The sequence below is a fragment of the Myotis nattereri genome (assembly GCF_964212035.1).
Source record: "Myotis nattereri genome assembly, chromosome: 1".
Lineage (NCBI taxonomy): Eukaryota > Metazoa > Chordata > Mammalia > Chiroptera > Vespertilionidae > Myotis > Myotis nattereri.
In genome coordinates, this window is record NC_138075.1 from 7,375,850 (window position 1) to 7,401,720 (window position 25,871).

The following is a 25,871-nucleotide window of genomic DNA, read 5'->3' on the forward strand; positions in this document are numbered from 1 at the left end:
CAGCCTGCACCCTCTCCAATCCAGGACCCCTCGGGGGATGGCAGTCAGACATTCCTCTCATAATCCGGGACTGCTGGCTCCTAACTGCTCACCTGCCTGTCTGCCTGATTGCCCCTAACTCCCTCTGCCTGCCTGCCTGATCTCCCCTAACCCCTCTGCCTGCCTGCTGTTGCCCCTAACCACTCTCCCCTGCTGGCCCGATAGCCCCTAACTGCTCTGCCTCAGTCCCTGCCACCGTGGCTTTGTCCAGAAGGACGTCCGGTCTATCTGGTCTAATTAGCATATTACCCTTTTATTAGTATAGATTCTCACTTTCCTAATGACTGACAGTGTTAAGAATCTACCTTAGTGAAGTGTCTGCTCAGTCTTTACCCTGTTTCTTAGTGGGCTTGTCTGTGTTGTTTATGATTCAGCTGTCAGCGTTCTCTATATATTCTGAACGTAAGTTCTTGGCCAGGTACCTGTTTTACAGATATTCTTTCCCAGTCTTTGCTTGCTTTTTGCCTTTCTTAAATGTGTGTTTTTTTTTAAGATAAAAGTTTTAATTTTAATAAAGTCCACTTGACCCATTTTTTTAATTTTGTACTTTGTGTTTATTGTGCTAAGAAAGCTTTCCTACCCCATTGTGTGTCGCTAGTATGGAGAAACACTATTGGCTTTAAACCTGGCAGCCTTGCTCATCTCGCATGTCAGTCCTACTAGCATCCTGGTAAATGCATTAGGTGCTTCTACCTCAGATGAGCATGGCATCTGCGCGCAAGGACAGTTTTACTTTTTGCTTCCAACAGGGATGACTTTCATTTTGTTTTGTTCTCTTGCCTTATTGCACCATCGACGACCTCCATTGCGGGGTTGAATGGAAGTGAGGAGAACGGACATTTGGACCCTGTTTTCTTCTCAGGAGGCGAGCAGTGAGCCCTTCACTGTCAAATGTAAGTTACTATGAAGCTGTTACGTTTTGCTTCGACGCCCTTTATCAAGTTGAGAAACTTCCTTTCTGCTCCTAGTTTACAGTCTCTTATTAGAATTAGCATCGAATTTTGTCAAAATTTTTTACATCTGTTAAGATAATTATATGTTTTTTCTCTTTTAGTCTGTGAGCATGCTGAATCACACTGATTGATTTTCAAATGTTAAACCTATCTCACATCGCTAGGATAAACCCCATTTTGACATCATGTCATTCTTTTTACATTGTGTTGGATTCTTTTTACGTTGCATTAGCTTCAAGTTGCAAATACTTTGTTAAGGACTTTTGCGTCTTGAGGAGTATTGTGTACATGAGGAGTATTGCTCTGCATATTTCTCCCCCTGTAATGTTGTTGTCTAATGAGCTAACACTGGCCTCCAAAGATGACTCGGCCGCTTCTTCCTGCTTCTATATTTTGAAAGGGTTCCTTTAGAACAGGTAATATTTCTTCCTTCCTTGAGTGTTTTGTACTATTGGTCAGAAAAGTCATCTGGGTCTGTAATTTTCTTTGTGGAAGGAGGTTTTTATTTTATTTTTTATTTTTGGAAGGGGGTTATTTATTTATTTATTTATTTAGCTTCCTTTTTTTTAAAAAATATTTTTTTATTATTTTTTTTAATCTTTATTTTTGAGATTAAAACAGATGTCCCTATTCCCCCCCAACCCCTACCCCATAGTCCCCCTCCACCTGGGTCCCACCCCACCCCAGGCCTTTGCCACCCTATTGTCTGTGTCATTAGGTAATGCATATATGCCTATAAGATCATTGTTTAATCTCTTTCTGCCCCCCCCCACCCCTCCTTCCTGTCTGTTCCATTTCCATGTCCCAGAAGCTCCTTACATTATCTTCATATTTTTGGACTCTTATTTCTTTTTGTTCTCCTGGTTGGGTGTTTCTTGCTTTCTCATATTTCAAATCTGTTAAATTGCTGTATATTATTCTTTATTTCAGTCATTGTATGCTTAATTTCTGATTGGTCCTTTTCCATTTTTTGGGCATTCTCACTAAGATCCTTCAAAGTCTCACTAAGTCCCTTGAAGGTTTCTAGAAGATTCTTGAGTAACCTTATAACCGTGGTTTTGAACTATATATTTCATTTGTGACATGTTTCTTTGTCTCTGCATTTTGGCTGCTTCCCTGTGTTTATTTCTATGTATTGGGTAGAGCTGCTATCTCTCCTTGAGTTGGTAGAGTGGCCTTGTGTAGTAGATATTTTATAGGGCCCTGTGGCTCAACCTCTCCAATCACCTGAGGTGGACACTCTAGGTGCATCCCTTTTTTGGGCTGTGTGCACAGTCTTGTTGTAGTTGAGACTTGATTGCTGTTGGTGTCACTGGGAGGAATTGACATCCAGGCCAATTGGCTGTGAGGACAGCTATGATGACTACAGTGGGAGAGCTGCTGTGCAGGAGACACCCCTATGCAGCAGGACTTGCTTCAGTGGGGCTTTGGTGCTCACTGAGTCTTCCCCTTGAGTATGATGCTTATGGATATGGAGAGTTGTAATCTGGTATGGTCTGACACTGACCACTAGGTATACTGGCTCTTGGGTCTCCATGGAGGAGTAAAGTCAGCCACTGCCTGGGGCCAGCTACAGAGAGATCTGCAGATTCCTCCTCTTTGTATTGGGATTGGAAGTGCCAAGATAAGGCCCACCCGTGAAGCAAGGCAGGGTGGTGCTGTTGCCAGGTCTTGGGCCTTTTATTGATAGGTTTGGGGCTCCCAGACCCAGCTGTAGCTTGTTTGACAGATTTTAGCCTGAGCAAGGACAGGCCATTCATATGCAAAGTCTGCCACACACAGGTTTGGTGGGGCTGCAAATTGGATGAGGCGGGTCTCAGGGAATCACCGGGGTGGAGCAAACAGAAATGGCTGCCGGTCAGCCCTGCCCCCAGGAAGGTCCCAGCATTGGAACAATGACCTCTGAAGCATCTACATTGGAGAGGAAGCCATCCCTGAGTTCCTGCCCCAATGCCAAACAATCTGGTTCATCTTCTTATGTGTCTGTGTCCCCTAGAGCCTTGCCCTGGAACTAGTGCTCAGAGGAAGTGGGATCTGGCAAGTTCAGTTTGTGTGCCAGCCTTTTAAGAGGAATAGCTGGGTCTCCAGCAGCCTCTGTGTCACTGAGCCCCAATCCGCACTGGCTTTTATAGCCTGTAATTCTTACTGCCCATAGGGACTTCCTTTCCCAGCTCTGGGACCCTGGGCTGGGGGTCTGGTGTGGCGCTTGTATCCCTTGCTCCTCCGGGTTGCCTCAGTAGAGACGATCTCCCTCCCGATTAAAAAAGCAGCCCATAGCCCTGACCGGTTTGGCTCAGCGGATAGAGCGTCGGCCTGCGGACTGAAGGGTCCCAGGTTCGATTCCAGTCAAGGGCATGTACCTGGGTTGTGGGCACATCCCAAGCAGGAGGTGTGCAGGAGGCAGCTGATCGATGTTTCTTTCTCATCGGTGTTTCTAACTCTCTATCCCTCTCCTTTCCTCTCTGTAAAAAATCAATAAAATATATTTTAAAAAAAAAAGAAAAAAAAAAAAGAAAAAAAAGCAGCCCACGTGGGTGCTGGGCCAGCCCGTTCCGTGCCTCCGCACCTCCTAGCAGTCTCTGTGTGCTTTCTTCTTTACTTCTCTAGTTTTAGGACTTCCATTCAGCCAGCTTCCCGGGGGTTCTGGGTGATGGTTACTCTGTATTTTAGTTGTAATTTTGATGTGGTTGTGGGAGGCTGTGAATACAGGTGTTTGCCTACGCCGCCATCTTGGTCTCTATGGATGGAGATTTTTAACTGCTAATATTATTTATTTAATAGACACGAGCCTATCCAGATATCTATTTATTCTTGAGAGAGCTTTAGTAGATTGTATCCTTTAAAGAATATAATCACCTAATTTGTCAAATTTGTCCAATTCACCTAATTTGTCAAATTTGTTGGCATAAAGTTATTCAAAATGTTCATTTCCTATCCTTTTACCCTTATGTAGTATCCATAGTGATGTCCCCTCTCTCATCCCTGATATTGGTACCCTATGTTCTCTCTCTTTTTTCCTGATCAATCTAAGAGAGGTTTGCCAATTTTATTGACTTAAAAAACCAGCTTTGCTTTCATTGATTCTTCTATTGTTTTAATGTTTGCTAGTTCATTGATTTCTCTTTTTATTTTTTCTTTCTTCTGCTTACTTTTGTGTGTTTTCCCCCCTCTCATTTATTAGGTAAAAACCAAGGTCATTAATTCCAAACCTTTCTTCTTTTATAATATAAGCACTTAGTGTCAAAAGTTCCCTCTAACCATTGCTTTAGCTACATCCCACACATTTTTATGTGATGTGTTTTCACAGTTTCCAGCTTAAAATATGTTCTAATTTCCATTGTGATTTCTTCTTTGATCCATGGTTTATTGGGGAGTGTGCTGTTTAATGTCCAGATATTTGGTGATTTTTCTAGGCATCTTTCTGTTATTGACTTCTAATTTAATCCCATTGTGATAGGAGAATATATATTGTAGGATTTCAGTCTTTGAAATGTTATTGAGACTTGTTGATTGTTCAAAACGTAAATGTTTTGTGTGAACTTAATAAGAATGTGTATTCTGTTGTTGAATAGCATGTTCTGTAAATGTCAAGGTCATTTATAGTGTCGCTCAGATTTTCTATATCCTCACTGATTTCCTGCCTGCTTCTATCAATAATTAAGAGAGCGGTGTTGACATCTCCAATTATAACTGTGGAGGGAGCTGCTTATTTCCTTTTGCAGGGCTACCCGTTTTGAATCATGCACTTTGAAGCTCTGTTGTTAGATGTATACATAGTTAAGATTGTTATAAACTTTTGAGGGATTTAATTAACTCTTTCTCATGGTAAAACTACCTTCTTTATTCCTGGTAATATTTTCTCTTAATCTACTTTGTTTGATGGTAGCATAGGTGCTCCAGCTCGCTTTTGGTTAGTGTTAATATAGCATATCTTGCCCTGGCCACTGTGACTCAGTGGATTGAGCGTTGTCCCCTGCTGGTTTGATTACTGGTCAGGGTACATGCCCAGGTTGCTGGCTCAATCTTTAGTAGGGGGCGTACAGGAGGCAGCCATTTCTCTCTCATAGATGTTGCTCTCTTTTCCTCCTCCTCCTCTCCCCGCCCCTCCCCCCCTGCGCTAAAAATCAATAAAAAACATTTTAAAAATAACATATTTTTCTACATTTTTACTGTTAATCTATCTGTACCTTAACACAAATGGTGGGGTTTCTTGTAGACACGGTATAATTGGGTCTTGCTTTTCCATCTTATCTGATAATCTCCTTTTTTTAAATTGGTGAGTTTAGACAATTTATATTTATTAGATTATTATTATAGTTGGATTTAAATCTATTACCTTAGCTCTAGCTGGTTTGGCTCAGTGGGTAGAGTGTCAGCCTGAGGACGAAGGGTCTTGGGTTCAATTCCGGTCAAGGGCATGTACCTTGGTTGCAGGCTCCACCCTAGCCGGGGCTCTGGTCAGGGCCCGTGCAGGAGGCAGCCAATTGATGTGTTTCTCTCACATCGATGTTTCTCTCTGTCTTTCTCCCTCCTGTCCACTCTCTCTAAAAATCAATGGAAAAAATATCCTCAGGTGAGGATTAAATTAAATAAATAAAAAAAATCCATTACCTTAATACTTATTTTCTATGTGACCCATCTGTTCTTAGTTCCCTTCTTCCTCTTTTCCTGCCTTCTTTTTTGATGAATTGAGTAATATTTCTTATTTTATTTTATCCTTTTATTGGTTTATCAGTGATACTTCTTTGGTTGTGTATGTGTTGTTGTTTAGTGGTTTAGAGTTTACAGTATACATCTTAGACTCTACCTTCAAATAATATTATATTACTTCATGAGTTACATAAGATCCTTATTCCAACATACTTCCATTTCCCCTGCTCTAGACTTCAGACTATTTTGTTGTGCACTTTATTTATTTATTTATTTTTTAAAATATACATTTTATTGATTTTTTACAGAGAGGAAGGTAGAGTGATAGAGAGTTAGAAACATCGATGAGAGAGAAACATCGATCAGCTGCCTCCTGCACATCTCCCACTGGGGATGTGCCCACAACCCAGGTACATGCCCTTGACGGGAATCGAACCTAGGACCCTTCAGTCCGCAGGCTGACGCTCTATCCACTGAGCCAAACTGGTTTTGGCTGTTGTGCACTTTAATTCTACATGTGTTATAAGCTTCACAATACATTGTTATTATTTTTCCTTTAAACAGTAAAGTTTCTTGTAAATAGATTTTTAACAACAAGAAAAAAAAAGGCCTTTTTTTTTACAGGCGGGACAAAAGTAGGTTTACAGTTTAAGTACACGAAACACAAATGATAAAATGAGGAAAATGAGTAAGAAAATGTACTAAGACAAGAAACACAGAGTTTATTCTTGTATTATTATTTATTGATTATTGTATTATTTTCCATACAAACAACTGTAAACCTACTTTTGCCCCACCCTGTATTTACCCACACAGTAGCCATTTCTGCTGCTCTTCATTCATTCCTTTGTGTAGATTCAGAGTTCTCCTGTTATAATTTTCACTAGAGGCCCGGTGCATGAAATTCGTGCATGGGTAGAGACCCTAGGCCTGGCCAGCGATCAGGGCTGATTGGGGGCCTTCTGGCTGCTGGCCAGGGCCTCCCTTTCCTGGCTGCTGGCTGTGGTCCAGGGCCTTCCTTCTTTCCATACCGCCCCCGGCTGCCAGGGCCTTCCTTTGTTAGCGCACGTCATACCAAGCAATCGAACTCCCAGTTTCCCGGTCAAACTCCCAAGGGGACAATTCGCATATTAAGCTTTTATATATATAGACTAGAGGCCCGGTGCACAAAAATTTGTGCACTCGGGGGGAAGGGGGGATCCCTCAGCCCAGCCTGTGCCCTCTCACAGTCTGGGACCCCTCGGGAGATAACGACCTGCTGGCTTAGGCCTGCTCCCAGGTGGCAGAGGGCAGGCCCAATCCCGAGATGCAGCCCCTGGTCGGGCTCAGAGCAGGGCCGATTGGGGAGTTGGGGTGCCACCCCTGTCATGCACAGAGCAGGGCGGATCGGGAGGTTGCGATGCCACCCTCAGTCACGCTCAGGGTAGGGCTGATTGGGGGGTTGGGGCACCGGCCCCTGTCACACTCAAGGCAGGGTCTGTGGGGAGGTTGCGGCGCCACCCCCTGTCACGCACAGAGCAGGGCCAATCAGGGGGTTGGGGCGCTGCCCCCTGTCACTCACAGAGCAGGGCCCATCAGGGGGGTTGGGGCTCCGTACCCTGTCACACACAGAGCAGGGTTGATCAGGGGGTTGGGGAGCTACCCCTGTCACGCACAGAGCAGGGCTGATAGGGGAGTTGGAGCACCGCCCCCTGTCACACACAGAGCAGGGCGGATCAGGGGGTTGGGGTGCCGCACCCTGTCACACTCAGGGCAGGGCCGATGGGAGGTTATGGCTCTACCCTGTCACACACAGAGCAGGGCCCGTGGGGGGTGGGGGGGTTGGGGCGCCACACCCTGTCACACACAGAGCCGCAGGGCGATCAGGGGGTTGGGGAGCTCCCCCCTATCAGGCACAGAGCAGGGCGGATCAGGGGGTTGGGGTGCCGCACCCTGTCACACTCAGGGCAGGGCCGATGGGAGGTTATGGCTCTACCCTGTCACACACAGAGCAGGGCCCGTCGGGGGGGGGGGGGGGTTGGGGCGCCACACCCTGTCACACACAGAGCCGCAGGGCGATCAGGGGGTTGGGGAGCTCCCCCCTATCAGGCACAGAGCAGGGCTGATCAGGGGGTTGGGGCGCCTTCCCCTGTCATGAACAGAGCAGGGCAGATAGGGAGGTTGTGGCCCACCCCCTGTCACACACAGAGCCGCAGGGTGATCAGGGGGTTTGGGCGCTGCCCCCTGTCATGCTGATCCCGGTGCCGGGAGGCCTCTCGGCTCCGCTGATCCCAGTGCTGGGAGGCATATTACCCTTTTACTATATAGGATAGAGGCCTGGTGCACGGGTGGGGGCCGGCTGGTTTGCCCTGAAGGGTGTCCTGGATCAGGGTGGGGGTCCCCACTGGGGTGCCTGGCCAGCCTGGGTGAGGGGCTGAGGGCTGTTTGCAGCTGGTCACACACCCTTCAGGGTGGGAGTCCCCACTGGGGTGCCTGGCCAGTCTGGGTGAGGGGCTGAGGGCTGTTTTCGGGCTGGCGGGTGACGGAAGCTCCCAACCGCTCCTTTTTTTCTTTTTTTTTTTATTCTGGGCCAGCTTTAGCTTTGAGGCTCCAGCTCTTAGGCCTCCGCTCGTGAAAGCAGCTATCTGGTTTGTTTCGGTTCTATAATCGAAACAATGTATAACTCCAGCTCTGAGATCCCGGCTCGCTGAAAGCAGATTTCTGGGGTTTTGTTTAGCTTCTATATTTGTTACAATGTTTTAAACTGCAGGCTCAGAGGCCGGCAAGGCAGGCGGGGAACATTGGTTTCCTCTGTCACTGAAGCAAGCAAGCCTCATGTTAGTTTCAAGCTGCCTGGCTGCCGGCCGCCATCTTGGCTGGCAGTTAATTTGCATATCACCCTGATTAGCCAATGGGAAGGGTAGCGGATGTACGCTAATTATCATGTTTCTCTTTTATTAGATAGGAGGATTCTGCTGGGAGTACTCCTTTTAACATTTTGAGTGGGTTTGCTGATGATTTCCCTCCAATTATTTTTTATTTATTTGAGAGAGAGAGAGAGAGAGAAAGAAAGGAACATTGACTTGTTGTTCCACTTATTTATGCATTCATTGGTTGATTCTTCTATGTGCCCTGACCAGGGATCGAACTTGCAACTTTGGCATATCAGGACAATGCTCTAACCAACAGAACTATCTAGCCAGCGTCAAGCTCCTCCAATTTTGAAGATACACAATTTTTATTTTACCTCCATGTTAAAAAATTATTTTCACTGGGTATTAAATTTTAGATGGACTTTTGTTTCTTTCAATAAAGCTGTTGCTCCATTTTCCTTTTGCGTTGGATTGTTTCCAACAAGAAGCCTGCCGTCATTCTTATGTTTGTTTCTCTGTACATTTTTACTTTTTAAGCTGCTTTTGTGGGTTTTTAGCAACTGGATTATAATAGGGCCTGCTGTGGTTTTCTTCCCAGTTCCCCTCCACCCACTGCTGGAAGTTCATTGAGATTCTTGGATCTGTAGATTTATAGTTTTCACCAAATTTGGAAAAATTTTGGTCATTATTCCTTTGGATAGTTTTTCTGTTCCCTCCCCTCTGCCAAACCCCAGACTCAGATACACCTGTGTTAGCCACTTGCTGTTGAACCACAGCTCAGTGATACTCTGTTCATTTTCCCTCCAGTCATGTTCCTCTCTCTGTGTTTTATTTGGAATAGTTTCTATTTGCCATTGCCTTCAAGTTCACTAAACTTCCCATTTGAAGTGTTTAATCTGCTGTCAAATTTCATCTAGTGCTTTTTTTTCATCTCATGCATTGTATTTTTTAACCTCAGAGGTTCAATTTGGGTCTTTAAAAATATATTCTATTTGTCTCTTCTTTCTGTTCATCATTTCCTCTATCATCTTGGACATATATCTGTTTTACTACCCATGTTCCTCATTTTATCATCTGGCCATTTTTGGATCTGTTTCTATTGACTTATTTTTCTTCTTATTATATGGGTCACATTTACCTCCTTTTCATTCCTGGTAATGTTTTTAATTGAATGCCAAGCATTGCAATGTCACTTTGTTAGGTGCTAAAGTTTTTCATATTCCTTTAAATGTAGGATGTCCCCCCCCAAAATGTATACAGACACTTTGAATAATGATAAAGGCTGTGTTTATTAAAAAGCATTTCATTTTCAAAATTGAGCTGTCAGCTGTTAGAGCGGGTACACATTTTGGGGGGACACCCTGTATTTTCCGCTTTGTTCTGGGATGCGGCTCTTGGAGACCGTCGGATCCTTTCAAAGCTCACTTTCAGCCTGTGGTGTCGGGCAAATCTGACCTCACAGTGGAGGTAATACCCTCCTGAGAACTCTCCTCAGCAAGGACTTGGCACTAATCTCATGCCTCTAGGACTCCAGGCGCCCGGCGCCCCTCTCTGCCTGCTTCTCTGGCCTTGGCAGTTCCCGCACATTCCGGCCCTGATGAGCACGCAGCTTCGGGGAGGAGGAGGGCCCGCTGCGGATTCCTGAAGTGCTTCTCTCTGTGACGCGTGCAGCACCCAGAATTACAGATGTTTGGGACGCTGAATTCCGGGCCACAACTCAGAGAGCCTGTTGGGCTGTATTTGGGTTCCCTTCTCGCCGATGGAGCCTGGAAATGCTCTCCAGGGGCAGTTGTAGGGCTCACCTCATCTGATGGCCTTTTCTCAGGACTTACTGTCCTGGCTGCCTTTTATCCAGTGTCTGAAAACCATAGTTTTGTGCGTGTGTGTGTGTGCGTGCGCGTGTGTGCATGTGTGTGTGAGAGTGTGCATGTGCGTGCGCGCGCGCGTGCATGTGCATATGTGCGTGTGTGTGTGTGTGTGCGTGTGTGTGTGTGTGTGGTTGAAGATGGGAGGGTAAATCTGATCCCTGTTACTCTGTTTTGGCTGGAAGTGGAAATGCTTAGCACGACTTCTCAGAAGGGAGACAGCTGGGCGAAGCCTCCCTTTGCACCCCCCCTTTCCTCGTTCCTGTTATTAGGAATTAAGGCCTAATGGCCGGGGTTCCAGAGGCTCTCTTAGGCCAGGCGGTGACTTACAGGATAGAGCAGTGGTTCTCAACCGTGGCTGCACATTAGAATCACCTGGGAACCTCTTTAAAATCCTGATTTCTGGGCCTCATCCTCTGGAAATCCTGTTTCTCTGTTCCTAATGTTGTGGCCCCACCCCATCACAAAGAAACAGAATTCCCGGAGGATGAGGCCCAGAAATCAGGGTTTTAAAAAGATTCCCGGGTGATTCTAATGTGCAGCCAAGGTTGAGAACCGCTGGGATAGAGGCTCCGCGCTTGGGGCGGGTGAAGAGAGCTGGAGGGGGAGAGCTCAGATCCGAGGGCTTTGGGAAGCAGACTCACCTGCTCCGCGCGGCCGACTCTTCAGTTGCTTTTATTTGAGAAAATAAATCCCAGTGAGTTAATCCTGTGTGATTCTGTGACTTCCGCTTTGCAGCCCAACCTAATTCTAACGATACAGCCCCTCATCCCAGAGCACCCTAATTTCCCTCCCGGATGTCCACAGAGCGCCCAGGCCGTGGACCCACAGTGGGATGATGGTGCTGTGTTGCCTCGTCCACTGGTCATTTCATCTGGCTCTGGCCTTGGCTCCCCCGGGCCCCTAAGCTGGTCCATGGGCAGTCTTTGCTCCAGGCTCTGCCCTGACCTTGCCCGTGCTCCTCAGATCCCACCCCAGCCGTGGCCCCCAACCCTGAGCCCACTCACCTTGCAGGGTGCCAATAGCACAGGTGTGGGAGCGCGTGGTGGGGTGGTCCAGGGCGTGAGCTGTGCAGCTTGGTGTCGTGCGGAAGGTGTATCGGTGGCAGTTTGGCGGTTTGGTGGCGTAGGCAGGGAGCAGAGGCGGTGCAGGCGATGCGGGCAGTGCCAGGGCGTGGCTTTGTCAATGATGACTGACTGCACCCCCACTTTGCCTCCCACTTACCTTTGGCCACGGGCAAGGGTGGCCGACACTGTTTGGGGGTTGTCTACCCAATACCTTCCCCTCATCCCTTTGCCTGCCTTTCCTTGTTGCTAACAGAACCCGTTCGCTCTGGGCACCTGGTTTCCTGCATGTGGTCACCAAGCCGGGGGTGGCAGCGCGGCTCAGGAGGGCGTGCCCGAGGCCCTGGCTGGCCCAGGAGGCTAGGAAAGTGCTGGGGACAGCGAAGTCGGCGCTTCTCCCTGAAGATGTGTGTGTGTTGCTGGGAACCAAAGGCCACCCTGGGGCACTGGGAGCCCGGCCGACACCGAGGCTGGGAGGGCAGGTGGACAGAAGGCCTGAGTCCCGGGGATGCCGCAAGGCATCGGAACAACCTGGCCTGCGCCCAGGCCCTAGGCGCACGCCCTCCTAGAGCTTGAGGCACTCACACCCTGTGGCAGCAGGCCGGTGGCCCTCACGCGAAGGTCACAAGGACCAGAGGACTCCAGGCGGCGTCCCCGGGGCCAGAAGTGCGGGGCTCCCTCCCTGCAAGGTGAGGGGTGTGGACAGCCAGACACACACGGGTCCTGATGGTCCCCAGCCCGCCCCAGGCATGCCGAGGACATCAATATTATCGCTAATGTTTCTATACTTCACATTAAAAGAGAGGAAGAGTCGAGACGATTGGAACAAAGTGTGGTGATTGTCACTTCTGGACGGCGGAGCACAGCTGTGCGCTCTTTGTTTTCTGTCCTTTTCAGAAATGAAAGGAGACGCACGAGGAACTGCCCTGCTCCCGCCCTGCGCCCGTCCGCAGGCCCAGGGCCCAGCGTGGCCCTGCTCTGGTCTCGGGTGTGGCCCTGCTTCTGCCCTTGTGGGGTGGGGTGGCCCTGCCAGGCCAGCAGCCCTCGTGTTGTGTCGTCCTTGCTGCCAGCTCACGCTCCACTCCGAGGAACAGATGGTGGCTCTGCGGGCGCCCCATGCCCTCCAACACTCCTCTCCCTGCCACCAGGCCCAGGGCCACCTTGCCTCCCAGCAGCTCCTGGGCAAGGCCTGCTGTGGGCAGAGAGCTCCCAGGGACCCTGCAGGGGGCAGGGGAGGGTGGGGAAGATGGGGTCAGGAGGTCAGGGAGGTTTGCTCTCTGCCTCTTTCCCCTGAGCATCTTTGCAGGCAAGAGCCCTGTGAGTGTGTGTGTGTGTGTGTACGCAAGCACAGGGGTAGGAAGGACACAATCAAGAAACCCAATAACCCAATGTAAGTGGGGGTCCTGCCTTACAGTTGGGGCTTTAAAAGATGGTCCCAGGGGGCCCAACGTGTAACTCTCAGGTCCCGACACACGCATGGCGGCAGGAACCCCTGGCTGCTCTCTGCCCAGTAGGCCCCCTGGCTCCCGTCAGTCTCCTGGTCTCCGCCCCCTGGTCCCCATCCAGGCCTTCCTCCATGTCTGGCTGCCCCTTCCAGATGTTGGGGTCCCGCCACCCTTGGGGGGCTGAGTTTCAGCAGAGGATGACTCTGAGGAGGGGCTGCGGTGATGGCAGTGGGGGAAGGGGGAGGGGGGCAAACAGTGCAGACAGGAGCAGGTTTGGGGAGCAGGGTGCACACTGAGGGAGGAAAGACCAGGGTTCACGTTGCACCCCGGTTCAGTGTGTCTGAGTGACACTGGGCAGGTCGCCCTGCCTCCAGCCGTAGGCTCACCCCTTTGTGAAATGCTCCGATATTTACGGCTGAGAGGTTATTACAAGGACTGCCCATGCCCACCCTGGGGATGCCTCCTCCTTTGATAGCTGTCAACCCCTCCATCCTCCGTGGCCTGGATGACTGGCACCCGGCTCCAGGCACCGGGCAGTGGAGGGGCCCTGCCCTCTGGGGCTGGGCCTGAGCTTGCATTCTGTTTGGCCTTGTCCAGGGCCTGGGGGCCACCATGGGACCCACACGCTGCGCAGATGACACCTCGAGAGCTGGGCTCTGACCTCCATGGGCACCGTCTGCGTCCCGGGCAGCCAGCTCCGGCCTGTCTGGGCCACGACTCTCGTGGGTCAGACGCTGAATGCGCCGGGGCTGCCGTTTCATGACAACTGTTACCCAGAGAAAACTGCCGTGGTTCTCACACCGCCCTCCTTGCCAGCATCTCGGGAGGCAAGATGTGTGAACTATGTTAAGCGAAGTTGATTTCTAAGCTGGAGCGAACCCCAGCCTCCGTCTGCCTCCCACACTCTTCTCTCCTTCCCCAGCCCTGGGCTTCCTGGCGGGGGTCGGGGGGCGCTCCCCAGGTCTCAGGCTTTGCAAGGGGGTGGTCGGGGGCCTTGTTGCTGGAGGCTTTCTCCGCTTCTGAGATTATCGGCAGGGAAGGAAGGAGCCCCAGTGTCCTTTATCGGGTGGGTCTGCCAAGCGGCGTGCCAGCCACGTGGGGCCATGTGTGTGGGTCCTGCCCTTCCTCCCTGCCCTCGCCTTGCCTCTGGGGACGGTCGCTACCCCTCCAGGCTCCTGTCCAGGCACCAGGGCAGTCATTCGCAGTGTCTTGGTGATGTCCTCAAGGCTTCACAGTAGCTGAGCCAAGTGGCTTCGCTGTAGCGAGGAGCAGAAGGCCGGCCGAGCTTCCCGCCTCCTCTGCTGCCCACTGGCCTGCCTGAGGGTCCTTGCTCTGCATGTGCAGTCACTAAATCCCATATTTTGGGGCCCTGCCCTTGGGCCTCACACAACCAGGAGAGTCGCTCTGTTTGTTACAGGACTCCTTAGGGTGCAAAGGACAAAACAACAACAACAACAAATAAAACCAACTCCTGGTGGCTTCAACATGAAGTGAAGTTATTGGCTTATGTAACTGAAGAGCTTAGCGGTTTCAGGTAAGGCTTGATCCAGCAGTCCAAAGCACTATCACACCAGCTGTACTCTATTGCTCTACTTGGTTTCATCCTCGGGCTCCAAATGGAGTCCCCAGCAGCCCCAGCCACTCCCCTCTTGGTATGGAAATGTCCGCTCTAGTGCAACTCACATGCTTACGCCTCTCACTACCCTCTCCTGGGGCAGAGAGAGTCATTTTTAATAGCACTGAACACATCCTGAACTTCCTTCTCTTATTGAATAGAATTAGGTCACATATCCGTTCCTGATCAATCACTATAGCCAGGGGGTGGGACATGCTGATTGGCTTGAGCCAACCATGGCCACTTTCAGAGTGGTTGGGGGGCTGGGGCAGTTCCATAATGGAAAATTAAGGCTCAGTTGGCCAGAGGCTCGGGCACCCCAGGGAACACAGTGACAACACACATGCTTCCTGGAATCACCTGCCAAGTAAGCCAGGTGCACAGCCTTGTCTCAGGGTTGGCTCTGGGGGCCCAAATCCAGACAGCAACACCTGGGGCGGAGCCCCTCCCAGAGTCCCAGGGCCATGTGCTGCCAGGCACATTGGGCCTCGACTTTTTATTCGACCCCTGGGCTAGTGTTCCCTGTGCTGGGCCCAGGGCCTGGGGGTGGGATCTGGGGTGGGGGGAGAAGATGAGGCCCAGTCCCCCAAGTCCTGCTGAGGCCGTAGGCCGGCACACAGTCTATGAAGTGGCCTACAGGGGGCTCGATGGACTCCCCCTTGCACTCCCTGCACGATGCCTACATCCTCTGTACAGTCTCCCTACCCCGGTCATTCCACGTTGCTTGCACGTCCCTAGGGATGGGGAGCCTACTACCATTCCAGCAACCAGCTCCATCTATGGATGGCCCTGAAGTTTATTAGCTGCTTAACAAGTATCATGTGTTGAGTAAGTGACTCAACAAAAGAATGATTTTGATGTCGAATCTCCAAGTGCCTCCTTTTGGAAGCAAACACCCAGAAACTCAGAGTCATGCCAGGAAGAAGGCGCGGGGAGCGCGTCTGGAATCTGGGTCAGGGAGAGCCCGCTGGGCCAGGGGGCCGCGCCCGGCCCACCCCTTGTTTCTGTCCACCCTGCTAACGAAGAGTCGTTTTTACGTTTTTAAATGACTTGGGGGGAAAACAGAAAGAAGACTATTTCATGGCATGTGAAATGATATGAAATTAAACTCCAGGGCCCATAAATAGCGTCTGCTGGAACGTGGCCACGCGGATTTATTTACATCTTGTCTGTGGCTGCCTCTGTGGCACAGCGGCGGAGCGTCCGGCCCACAAAGCCTAAAATATTTACTATCTGGCTCTTTAGAGGGAAAGTGTGCCAGCCCCTGCTCCGGTTCCTGCGCATGAGCAACGCCACCCCATTCCACAGGTGAGGAGACGGGGGCTCCACGGGCTCAGCGACCGTGAGTTCAGCCTGGCAAGGAGTTGGGGGGCTGGGCACCCGGAGTGGCAGCCTGACCCCAAGCCTTAGGGGATCTCCCTCGGTGTGGTGCTCAGACCTCTGTCCTGTGGACCCAGCCCATCCTGCTGGGTGGCTCCTGCCCCGTTCAGATCCCACTCCACGGGGGGCTGGAGCTGGGCGCAGTGGGTGGCTCACTGATGCGATAGCACCTCCCGCGTCAGAAGAATCGATGCTGCTTCCCGGAGCAGCTGGCGAGGGCTCAGAAAGTGGGTCAGGTCCTGGGAGGAGCAGCCCATTTTCAGCTGTTCATTAGGGCCTCATTCATTAATTCCTTCGTTTAATATTTACTGAGCAGCTCCGGGTGCCAGCCCCGGCAGAAGGGACTGAGAACACAGTGGTTGGGGAGGGGACAATCGTAGAAACAAGTGTGAGTGGAGGGGTGACCTGGGCAGAGGACAGCCCCCATCACTGCCTTTTAGGACAGGGCAGGGGGTTGATAAGGCCCGAGACTCTGAGCGAGGCTGAAAGGGGACAGAGGCAGGCCTCTCGGGCACAAGGAGGAACGTGTGCAGAGGTGTGGCAGTGTGACAGACTGGGGCAGGGCGGGCTTAGCCAGCTGGTGCCCTTGGGGGGTGGGAGACTTGGGCAGGAATATGGTGAGGCTGCAGGAGCCGGTGGACCTGGGAGAGGGTCATGGGAGACCCAAATTTGCCCTGTGTGCTGTAGGGGTAGGGGGCCCAGTGAGAGCCTTGAGATGGGGTCGTGGGACTTGGTCGGGCCTCAGATGGAAAGCTCATCCTGGAGCCACAATGCGGAGGGGGTACTGGCACCAAGAGTGATCGGAATCCTGCGTCAGAATGGGTGGGTGGCAGGGGCCTGCTACTCGTGGGAGGGGCCAGGGGAGCTGGAGAAGAAAGATGCTGGCGGTTTTAGAGGGACTCCTAAGGCCCTGCACCCCTTCTTTGTGCTCCTGCTACAGGGCGGGGGCAGTGGCGCCAGGGTCCTCTAAAGTGCTTCCCCAAACCCCCTGACCTGAGCCTCCATCCAGGGCCACCTGTGCGCTCACCTCCCCACTCTGCCCAGGCCATCGGCGCCTCAGCTCTGCCAGCCTCAGAGAGCCCCCCTTTCCTGACAGCCAGCAGACATGCCTTCCCCACCCCACCCCTGGGACAGCCTGCCTGATTCAAAGTGCAGACTCCTCCCCAGTCAGCCAGGGCAGGGCCGGCGGGCTGCCATCCATGCCAACACCTCTGCAGGGCAGATGAGGAGAAGCGGGCAGGTCCACCAGCCAGGTCCACTGTGGGAGAAGGATGCCTGAGGTTATTCAGAAAGCGCTGCTGCCCTCTGTCTGGGAGGCCTCACCCAGAATTTCCTTTGATCCTGCCAGCACAGGGGAGGGGTGGGACGATGGGGGAGCCTAAGGTATCCTCTGTGGGCACCTTCTGTCTGCTTAGTCACAATCAGGCCATGATTCCCACCCCCAGCCCTGTCCTTCACAACCTCCCGGGGCCCGGAAACTGGGAGTGGGTCCCCAGACACGCAGGACCGGTTGACTGGCGTGTCAGAGCGACCAATGGGGCAGGAGATGGGCCTCCTGGAGCTCCGCCAGGGACCACATCTGCCCCATCGGTTTCCACTCTGGAGCCCAGCCTGGGGCAGGGCCCAGGCGACTTGTGCATGGGTAGAACAGGGGTCTGGGGGGCGGGGTTGAAATGTGGGGACAGTCATTGGCTGAGAGGAGTGGGGGGCCCCTGCTAAGCCCTCAGAAGCCCCCCTTATGTTCCTTGGTATCAGGAGACTTACTCCTAAACCCCAGGCTGCACATCCTGACACTGTGGGTGCGGGGACCCTATCAAAGTTCCCCCGGAATGTGGCCCACTGTATTACTGTGGGAGTCACCGGGCCAGGTGTGGGACATACAGGTGTGCTCGAGTCATTGCCAATGGCTTCGGTGGGGCGGGGGGTGGGGTGGAGGCGAACGTGGCCCTGGCCTTTCTAGGTTCTGCAGGAGGCAGGCACCCCGAGGAGCAGGCACCGGAGCTCTGGGAAGGGCCTCGCCCCGTGCGGTGGGGCGGAGCAGGCGGGTCGGTGGTAACCTGGCTGGGCTTCGGCAACCAGCTATCCCGCTGGTCTTCTGGGGAATGGGCAGTGGCTATTTGGGGCAATAGGTTGTCTGCGTCGCACTAATCTGGCCCAGGGTTTCTGAGTCCTTCTAGCACATTGTTGAAACAGAGGGTGTTCTGGGAACCCCCATACGTGTTGGTATCAGAAGTGCGAGTGGTCCGTGCACTGTCCCCTGACCTCACGGCGACCCTCCTTCCTGGCCGGTGCCCGTGCGGGACGGTTGTTAAACACGCCGCTGTCACTCTGGGGGCAGCATGTTGAGAAGGAGCAGGTGATGGGGGTCGTCCACCCGCTGTGAGACGTTACTCCTGTGCAATTAGCGGGAAAAGAGAGGTGGAGGGAGGTGCTTCCTGCCCTAGAAAACAGTCTGGGCAGCTGCCCACCAGCTACTCTGCGTTGGGGTGCTGTCCCAGGGGGTCGGGGTGAGGGAACAGAGTGTGGGGTGTAGCTTGGAAGAAGCACGGCTTTTGGTCTGTCTCCTGGGGTGACTTCAGAGAGGCCGCGGGGGGCGGCGGCGGGGGGGGGGGGGGGGTCGTACGCAGGGTCCCCTTGCCGGTTGGTTGGGACTCTGAGCTCTAGGAAAACCGGAAGGGGAGGCTGGCCACCCTGGGGGGCCGGAGTCTGTAATTTGGCAAGGAGGCAGGCTGGCCTGGGCAGGTCCTCTGGTGGGAGTGTGGAGGCAGCTTCGGGGAGCCCCTTTGGGTGTGGACTGGGTTCCCCCAGCCGTTAAACTTCCTAAATGAATACTCCTTATAAATCAGACAGGAGCCTTAAAGGTGTTGGTCCCTGGGGTGGAACCAGAATTAGTAGTTGTTGTTTTTTTAAATTTAATTTAATTTTTTATTTTCTTTATTGATTAAGGTATTACATATGTGTCCTTACCCCCCCCCACCCCCCCGGGGTGTCTGCGTTCATTGGTTAGGCCTATATGCATGCAGACAAGCCCTTTGGTTGATCTCTCCCCCTCCCCCCACCCTCCCCTGCCTGCTCTCTGAGGTGTGACGGTCTGATCCATGCTTCTCTGTCTCCGGATCTGTTTTTGTTCCTCAGTTTACGTTGCGCATGATGCTAAGCGACATAAGTCAGTCAGAGAAGGAGAAGTGTCACATGATCTCACTCATCTGTGGAGCAGAATTAGTAGTTTTTGAGCTAAAACAAAGGCCCCTCAGGGAGGTGGGCTTTTGGCATGCCCTGCTGGTCTGGGCCGGCTTCCTAGAACAACGCTGCCCAGGAGGCAGACAAGGGCTCGGCTGTGCCGACGAGAGGAGTGGAATATGTGTGCCCGCTTGTGCCCCACCAGCTCGGCACGTGCCCGATCCAGGGGCCAGGCTCCGGGGGCGGGGGCATGAATGAGGCCTTATTCAGAGGCGGGGGCCCCACCCCTCGCTCCTCCAAAGGAGGCGCAGACTTGGAAACGGGCTCCGGGCCCTGAATGGGGCGCGGATGAGCCGTGTGGATCCTGCCTATAATCCTCTCTAATGGACTTTCCTTTGTAATGACTCTCAGGCTTTGGTGGGTGCATCTGCCCTTCTGAAACAGGAGGCAGCCTTCTGCCTTCCCCCCAACCCCCCACCCCCCACCCCGAGGATCCTGGGGCCTGGAGGGGGGGCTCGGTTACTCCAGGGCACTGTGGCTCCACTCTGTGGATCTGACGGGGCTTCCCCTGCCCTGGGGCGAGGGTAATGGGACAGTCGCGTCTCCTCTGTCCTTCCGGAAGGACACTCGCTATGATGTTTGGCTCCTATAACCTCTGTGAAAACGAACCTGAGTTCTGAGGGCCGGTGACTTCCAAGGATAACTGGACTCCGAGGGCCAGTGCAGGCTCCCAAATTCTGTCCCCGCCTCCGTCTCCCCCTGGATCCCTTTAAGCCACCGCAGCCTGAGGGTGGCAGCCCTCCCCGACTCCTGGCAGCCCACCCACCCCCTGACCCAGATCCACAGGAGGCTGTCGTGGACATGACCGATCACGTCGGGTGAATATGCGCACCTTTCGCTGTGGAGACACTGACAGTCTTGGGGGGGGGGGGGGGGGCTGCCCCAGGTGTATGTACCCAGTGGCCTTTCTGAAATCTGAGGCGTTCTGAATTCTGAAAGACATCTGCACTCCCCCCACCCCCCCACGTTCACTGCAGCATTATTCACAAGAGCCGAGATATGGGAGCAATCCAAGTGCCCGTGGTTGGATGGCTGGATGAGGAAGACATGGGACATACGCACAATGGAACGCTACTCAGCCATAAAAAAGGATGAAATGCCGTTTGTGACAACACGGCTGGACCTTGAGAATATCCTGCCAAGTGAAGTAAGTCAGACCGGAAAGGGTAAGGGCCCTATGATTTCATTCATACGTGGTTGTAAAACTGAAAACAACCAGTGAACAAACAAGCAAAAACTCATAGACACAGACAGCAGTAGGGTGGTTGCCAGAGAGGATGGAAAAGTGCAGGGCGAATCCCTGGTGATGGAAGGACATGAGACTGCGGGCGGCGAGCACACAGGAGCATACCGACAAGGAATTATAAAGCTGTGCCCCTGAAACTGATATGTTATTAACCAACATTACCCCAATACACGTAATTAAAAGAAAAAGATGTAGAAAGAAAAGACATCGGGCCTGGCAGGTTTGGCCAAATGCTTTGGGACTCGCCTTGTCTCACGGAGGGGCGGTTAGGGATGCTGCAGTGAGAAAGGGCTTCTGGGATTCAAGCCCCGCCCCTCAGCCCCCAAGTCCCAATGCTTTGCAAGCTTCCCGCGTATACCACGTCCAGTCTGGCTCTCGGGTACACACTGGATTTGCTCAACAGAGAACGTCCCTCCAGCTTTCCTTGGACGTGCCAGCCCTTCAGGAGGGCACGGGACTGTGTCCAGACCCTCAGTACCACCACAGATGAGTGGACAGCCCCTGTCACCACAGTCATGGTCACCGAGGACCAGGTCTGGACTGACGGCCTGGCGATGGGCCACCATCTTTACTTTACAGTGAGACCAGGCTCCTGTCACAGTGCTCACGGCGGCCCAGTGAGTCTCTGAGCTTTGTCCAAGGTTTGCAAAGAGGAGGCAGGAGAGACCCATTAACAAGACTATTTTGGGTGCCCTTGGGGACCCACGCATGGGTCTGACCTGGCCCCTGCCCCTAGGGAGCCCTCCGTCTAGTACTCACAGCAGGCAGAGGGGCGGGTCCAGCATAAGATAGGTCATTGCCAGGGCCTGACGAAGGACCCCATGACCTCAGGGGTCCGCGCCCTGGGCTGGACTCGGGGTGCCTGTGGCCTCACACCCACCCTCCCTGCCGCCCGGAGCCCAGAGAGGGTGCAGAGGAAGCAGCCCGTGCTGGTGCGCCGTGCCAGGAGCCCGCCGCGCCTCCGGGCTTCCAGGCCCCTTGCAATGCAAGGGAGCGGCTGGGACTGGCTTTTTGCAAGTGCTAATTTTTCAGCTCCTGCGCTCATGTGGAACCTGGAAATTAATTAGCTCAGACAAGAGTTGCACAGCCTGAGAGCATAAAAAGGATCCTCATTAGTAAAACTTTGCCCTTTGCCTGGCAGGGGGTTGGCTGCCAGGAGTCTGATCAGGTTGCTGGGGCCACAGCAATGATGGAAAGGCCGATACAGCAGGTCCCGCCGTCCCAACCCGGCCCAGGCCCATCTCCCTGCGAGACGGTGCCCTCAAGCCAGTCACCGCCACCAGGCCCGCCCTGTATGGACCTAAAGGGGATTGGGGGACCTCCCAGCAGGCTTCCGGGGGGCCCTGGCTATGCCCTCAGAAAGCCTACAGTGAGGATTTCATTTGGACTTGGGGGATGTGGGGGCAGGGGAGGCCTAGATCAGGTGACTTAGGCATGTAGACATTTAAGCAAGAACCCAAAGTAGGAGTCAGAATTAGCCAGGCAAGGGCCAGAGGGAACAGCATTCCAGACAGGGAACAGCTCTTGCGAACACCCTGAGTCAGAAAAGAGCTCGGTGGAAAGCCAGGGTGGCTAGAGCACAGGAAATGTGGGGGGCGCTGTGGAGACCAGGGGGTACAAGGACCAGTCCAGGTGGGGCCTCAGAGGTGGGTCTTCACTTTAAGAGTCCTGGGATTCTGAAGGGCCAGCAAGGGAAGGAAGGTCCAGGCATCTTCCCTCCCTCCTTTCCTCCCTTCCTCCCTCCCTCCCTCCCTCTCCCAGCCCCTTCCGTGTGGGGAATGGCGAGGTGGGCTGGGGTGCACTTTCTCTCCTGCTGAGCCTGCAAGCGCCCGATAACCACAGCTTTTCGCCATCCTCCCCCACAGCACCCCCTTCCCTACCTGCCTTTATTCGGCCAAGCCCAGAGGAGCTGGCACAGCCGCCCAGGGCCCAAGGACCAGGAGGGGCCTGGGAGGCCACAAAGATGGCCGGGTGTCCGGCAGGCTTCCCGACCACAGCGATGCTGAGACTGCTATGAACACCGAGCCAGCACTTACCGAGCCTTTGCCGGGCACCAGGACTCTCGCACGGGCCGGGTGAGGAAGGGGTTGTGTCCTCACGTGAAGACCCAGGGGCATTGTCGGGCGTGATGTTCCCTTTCTTGCCAGTGAGGAGTGCGTGAAAGGAGGGACTTGGGTGGAGCTCTGGCATAGAGCGTGCACACTGGGGCTCGTTAACAACCCGTCCTGATAACCAGACATGTATCCTAGGGCCCTTCTTCCTCTGAGACCTCCCTGCCCGCTGACCTCTGCCCCTTCCCTGCCCGACCCGCCGCCAGGCCGAACCACATCAAGGGCAGAGGCGTGTCTTTGGAGGATTCTTGTACATTTCCAACTCGGCGTTGACTTTGATCGAGAAAAACCAACCAGAGACTGATGTGCGGCCGAGGGCGGCGGGTGCGGGGCCTGCGGGATCGATCACCCGTGGCCGGGGGTCCTCGGGCCGCTGTGCGGGTCGGCATTGACGGCTGGCTGACGGGCGCCTGGAGCCCGCGATGCGGCTGCCCAGGTGGGAAAGGTTGGATGGCAGGGCCTGTTTGTATTGCTTTTGGCCAAAGGCCTTCTGGAGAGCGCAGGGCTGCGCCCCCTGCGGGGGGGGGGGGGGGGTCAGAGTTCAGGACAGCTGATCGCAGGACTGACTTAATGAGAGGGCTCTCGCGGATGCGTCTGGGGCTGGTTGGGCCGCGGTGCGGGGCCGAGGTGATGAGCAAGGAGGCGGCCAGAGGAGCCGGCCGGCCCAGTCCCCACTCCGAGGCCTTGGCCGTGTGTCATGCCCCAGGACAAGGGAGACCCCACACGGAGACCCAGCAATTACAGAAAATGAAAGGCACCCGCGTCTTGTCCCGCCCCCTCCCCAGGAGCCCACCGTGAACTATGGCTACGGGCAAACGTCCCAGGAGCCCACCGTGAACTATGGCTACGGGCAAACGCCCCAGGAGCCCACCGTGAACTATGGCTACGGGCAAACGCCCCAGGAGCCCACCGTGAACTATGGCTACGGGCAAACACGCCAGGAGCCCACCGTGAACTATGGCTACGGGCAAACACGCCAGGAGCCCACCGTGAACTATGGCTACGGGCAAACACCCCAGGAGCCCACCGTGAACTATGGCTACGGGCAAACGTCCCAGGGGCCCACCGTGAACTATGGCTACGGGCAAACACCCCAGGAGCCCACCGTGAACTATGGCTACGGGCAAACACCCCAGGAGCCCACCATGAACTATGGCTACGCCTCATTCCGTCCCAGGAACGCGCTCCAGACTGCAGAGGACTGTCTGGTCTCCACCGGCAGAGCCCCAAGCGGCCAGAGACAAAGCGCCCGTCGCCTCTGCTGGCAGCCGGGGACCAGCACCCTTCGGGCCGTCCCAGACTCCATAACAAGCAGACAGGCTGCCCTTTGTTTCCCTGGGCACCTTCTGAAGCTGCTGCCAGGAACAGCAGGTGTTGGAGGCCAAAGAACAAACGATTACGGAGGGGCTGGGTTATGTCGCGGAAACTCTCGCTTAGCCTTCCTCTGTGCATCAGGAAACACAGCAACCTGCTTCCACTTTCACGGCCATGTGCTCGGTCCGGCGGGCAGAGCCCCAGCGTCCGACCGGAACATGGTTTATAAACGTGGGGTGTGTCCTTCTTGCTGACCGAGGGTCAACAAGGGGCAGAGGTGCCTCCAAACCCCGGTGCTTTTTTGTCTATAAAACGCCTCATGTGCCCTAGCCTGTTTGGCTCAGTGGGTAGAACATCGGCCTGTGGACCAAATGGTCCCAGGTTCGATTCCAGTCAAGGGCATGTACCTTGGATGCAGGCTCCTCCCCGGCCCAGGCCCTGGTCGGGGCTCAGGCAGGAGGCAACCAATTGGTGTGTTTCTCTCACATCGATGTTTCTCTCTATCACTCTCTCTACCACTCTCTAAAAATCAATGGGAAAATATTCTTGTGGGGGGGAGACTCGGCCTCTCACACCTGCTGTTCTGTAAACAGATGGTCTCTGAGCCCCTGGCTGTCCCCTCCCCGCCCGTCCACGCGGCTACGCTCAGACAAGGCAGTTGGGATGGGCAAGGCGATCTGTGAGAGAAGGTTTCAATGTCATTTGGGGGGAAAGGTGCCTACGGGTCCCTGAAGCCTGGTGGCGAGGGCCAGGTGTGGGCCACTCGGCCTTTCCTCCCAGACAGCCCCCATTCCAGCAGCGATGGCCCCCCTTTCGCGGAGCAGCAGGCTCTGGGGTCACTGGCCCCGCCCCAGCACGGAAACCTTGGTGATGGCCCCAGGTGTCTGCCGCAGAGACCCCTCCTCCACCGTCCCCTTTGTCCAGGCGTCAGGAAGCGGGCAGGCTGTGCGGGGAAGAGTCCGAGGCACGGGAGAGCCATTTGTCTCGCAGAGCGGGATCCTGTTCTGCGGGATCCTGAGTGGCGGAGGCTGTACTTTGCGGATCACGCCTGTGAAAGGCCGCAATTGGCCTCTTGGCTTCTGCGGCTCCCGATGATTCAGCCGGGCCCTGCGGCATTCTCCCCGGAAGTGGCCCCATGCCATCACTGCCCTGCCTGCGCACACCCGAGACCGCCGCCCGCCAGCGTGCCCCCCACTGGGTGTGTCCCCAATGAGCCCTGGAACCAGAATGAGATGAGCCAATCATCCCACCGTGGGGAAACTGAGGCCCGGAGAGGGGAGGTGGCCTGGCGCCGGCTCCCGGCCTAGCGCGAGTTCTCAGGGGTCGGTAGATGGCTGGACACCCCGCTGCCTTCAGAGGGGGCAATGGGTGGGGTCGGGGGCTGTGGCTTCCCCTGCCGAGTGTTTGCGGGAAGACCTCTGGGACCCGGAGGCTACAGAGAAAGGAAAGGGTCTACTGAGGCACCCAAGCAAACATACACAGGATGAGCGAACGGTAATAAAGCCACAAAAGTCATGGTGCTGGACGCCGTAGCAACCCTGGGTCATTCCTGACTCCTCGCGGCCTCTCCCGTCCCACAGCCAGGCCATCAGCCGCTCTGGTGGGCGCTACGTGTCTCTCGAGCAGTGCTGTCCAGTAGAACTGGCACGAGGAAGGACACCATCTCGTCTGTGCTCTCGGGCATGGCTATGGAACATGTGATGTGTAGCCAGTGCGATCAAGGAACTGACTTCTTTTTCGTTTAATTTTAATTAATTTAAACCCAAACAGCCACCAGGGCTAGAGGCTACCATATGAGACCACAGAGTTTTAGACTATATCTAGAATCCAGCTGCCTTTCCCTCACTCCTAGATAGCCACCCTGTCCCCGCCACTGTCACCTCTCCCTTGGACCACTGCACTATTCCTTCCAGCCTCCTGCTCCTGCCGTTGTCCCCGCAGTCTTTTCTGCAGTAGGTCTGCTAAAAACCCCGAAGTGCGGCCACCCCTCAAGGCCTTCCTGTGTTCTGTGGGCCCCGTGTGATCCCGCCCTGCTGTTCCTCTCATCTGCACACGTGTCCCTGCACCTGCTCTGTCCCACGGTCCTCACCACCTGGC

The 25,871-nt window shown here is 54.0% G+C and overlaps 1 long non-coding RNA gene across 1 annotated transcript in view; it reads left to right on the top strand.

Moving 5' to 3' along the window:
- Positions 1-846: 846 nt before the first annotated feature.
- LOC308524592 overlaps positions 847-25,871 on the top strand; it is a 58,255-nt gene continuing 33,230 nt past the window's right edge. The window contains exon 1 of the long non-coding RNA XR_013996416.1: positions 847-932. This is a non-coding gene — a long non-coding RNA (uncharacterized lncRNA). The remainder of the gene's footprint in view (positions 933-25,871) is intronic.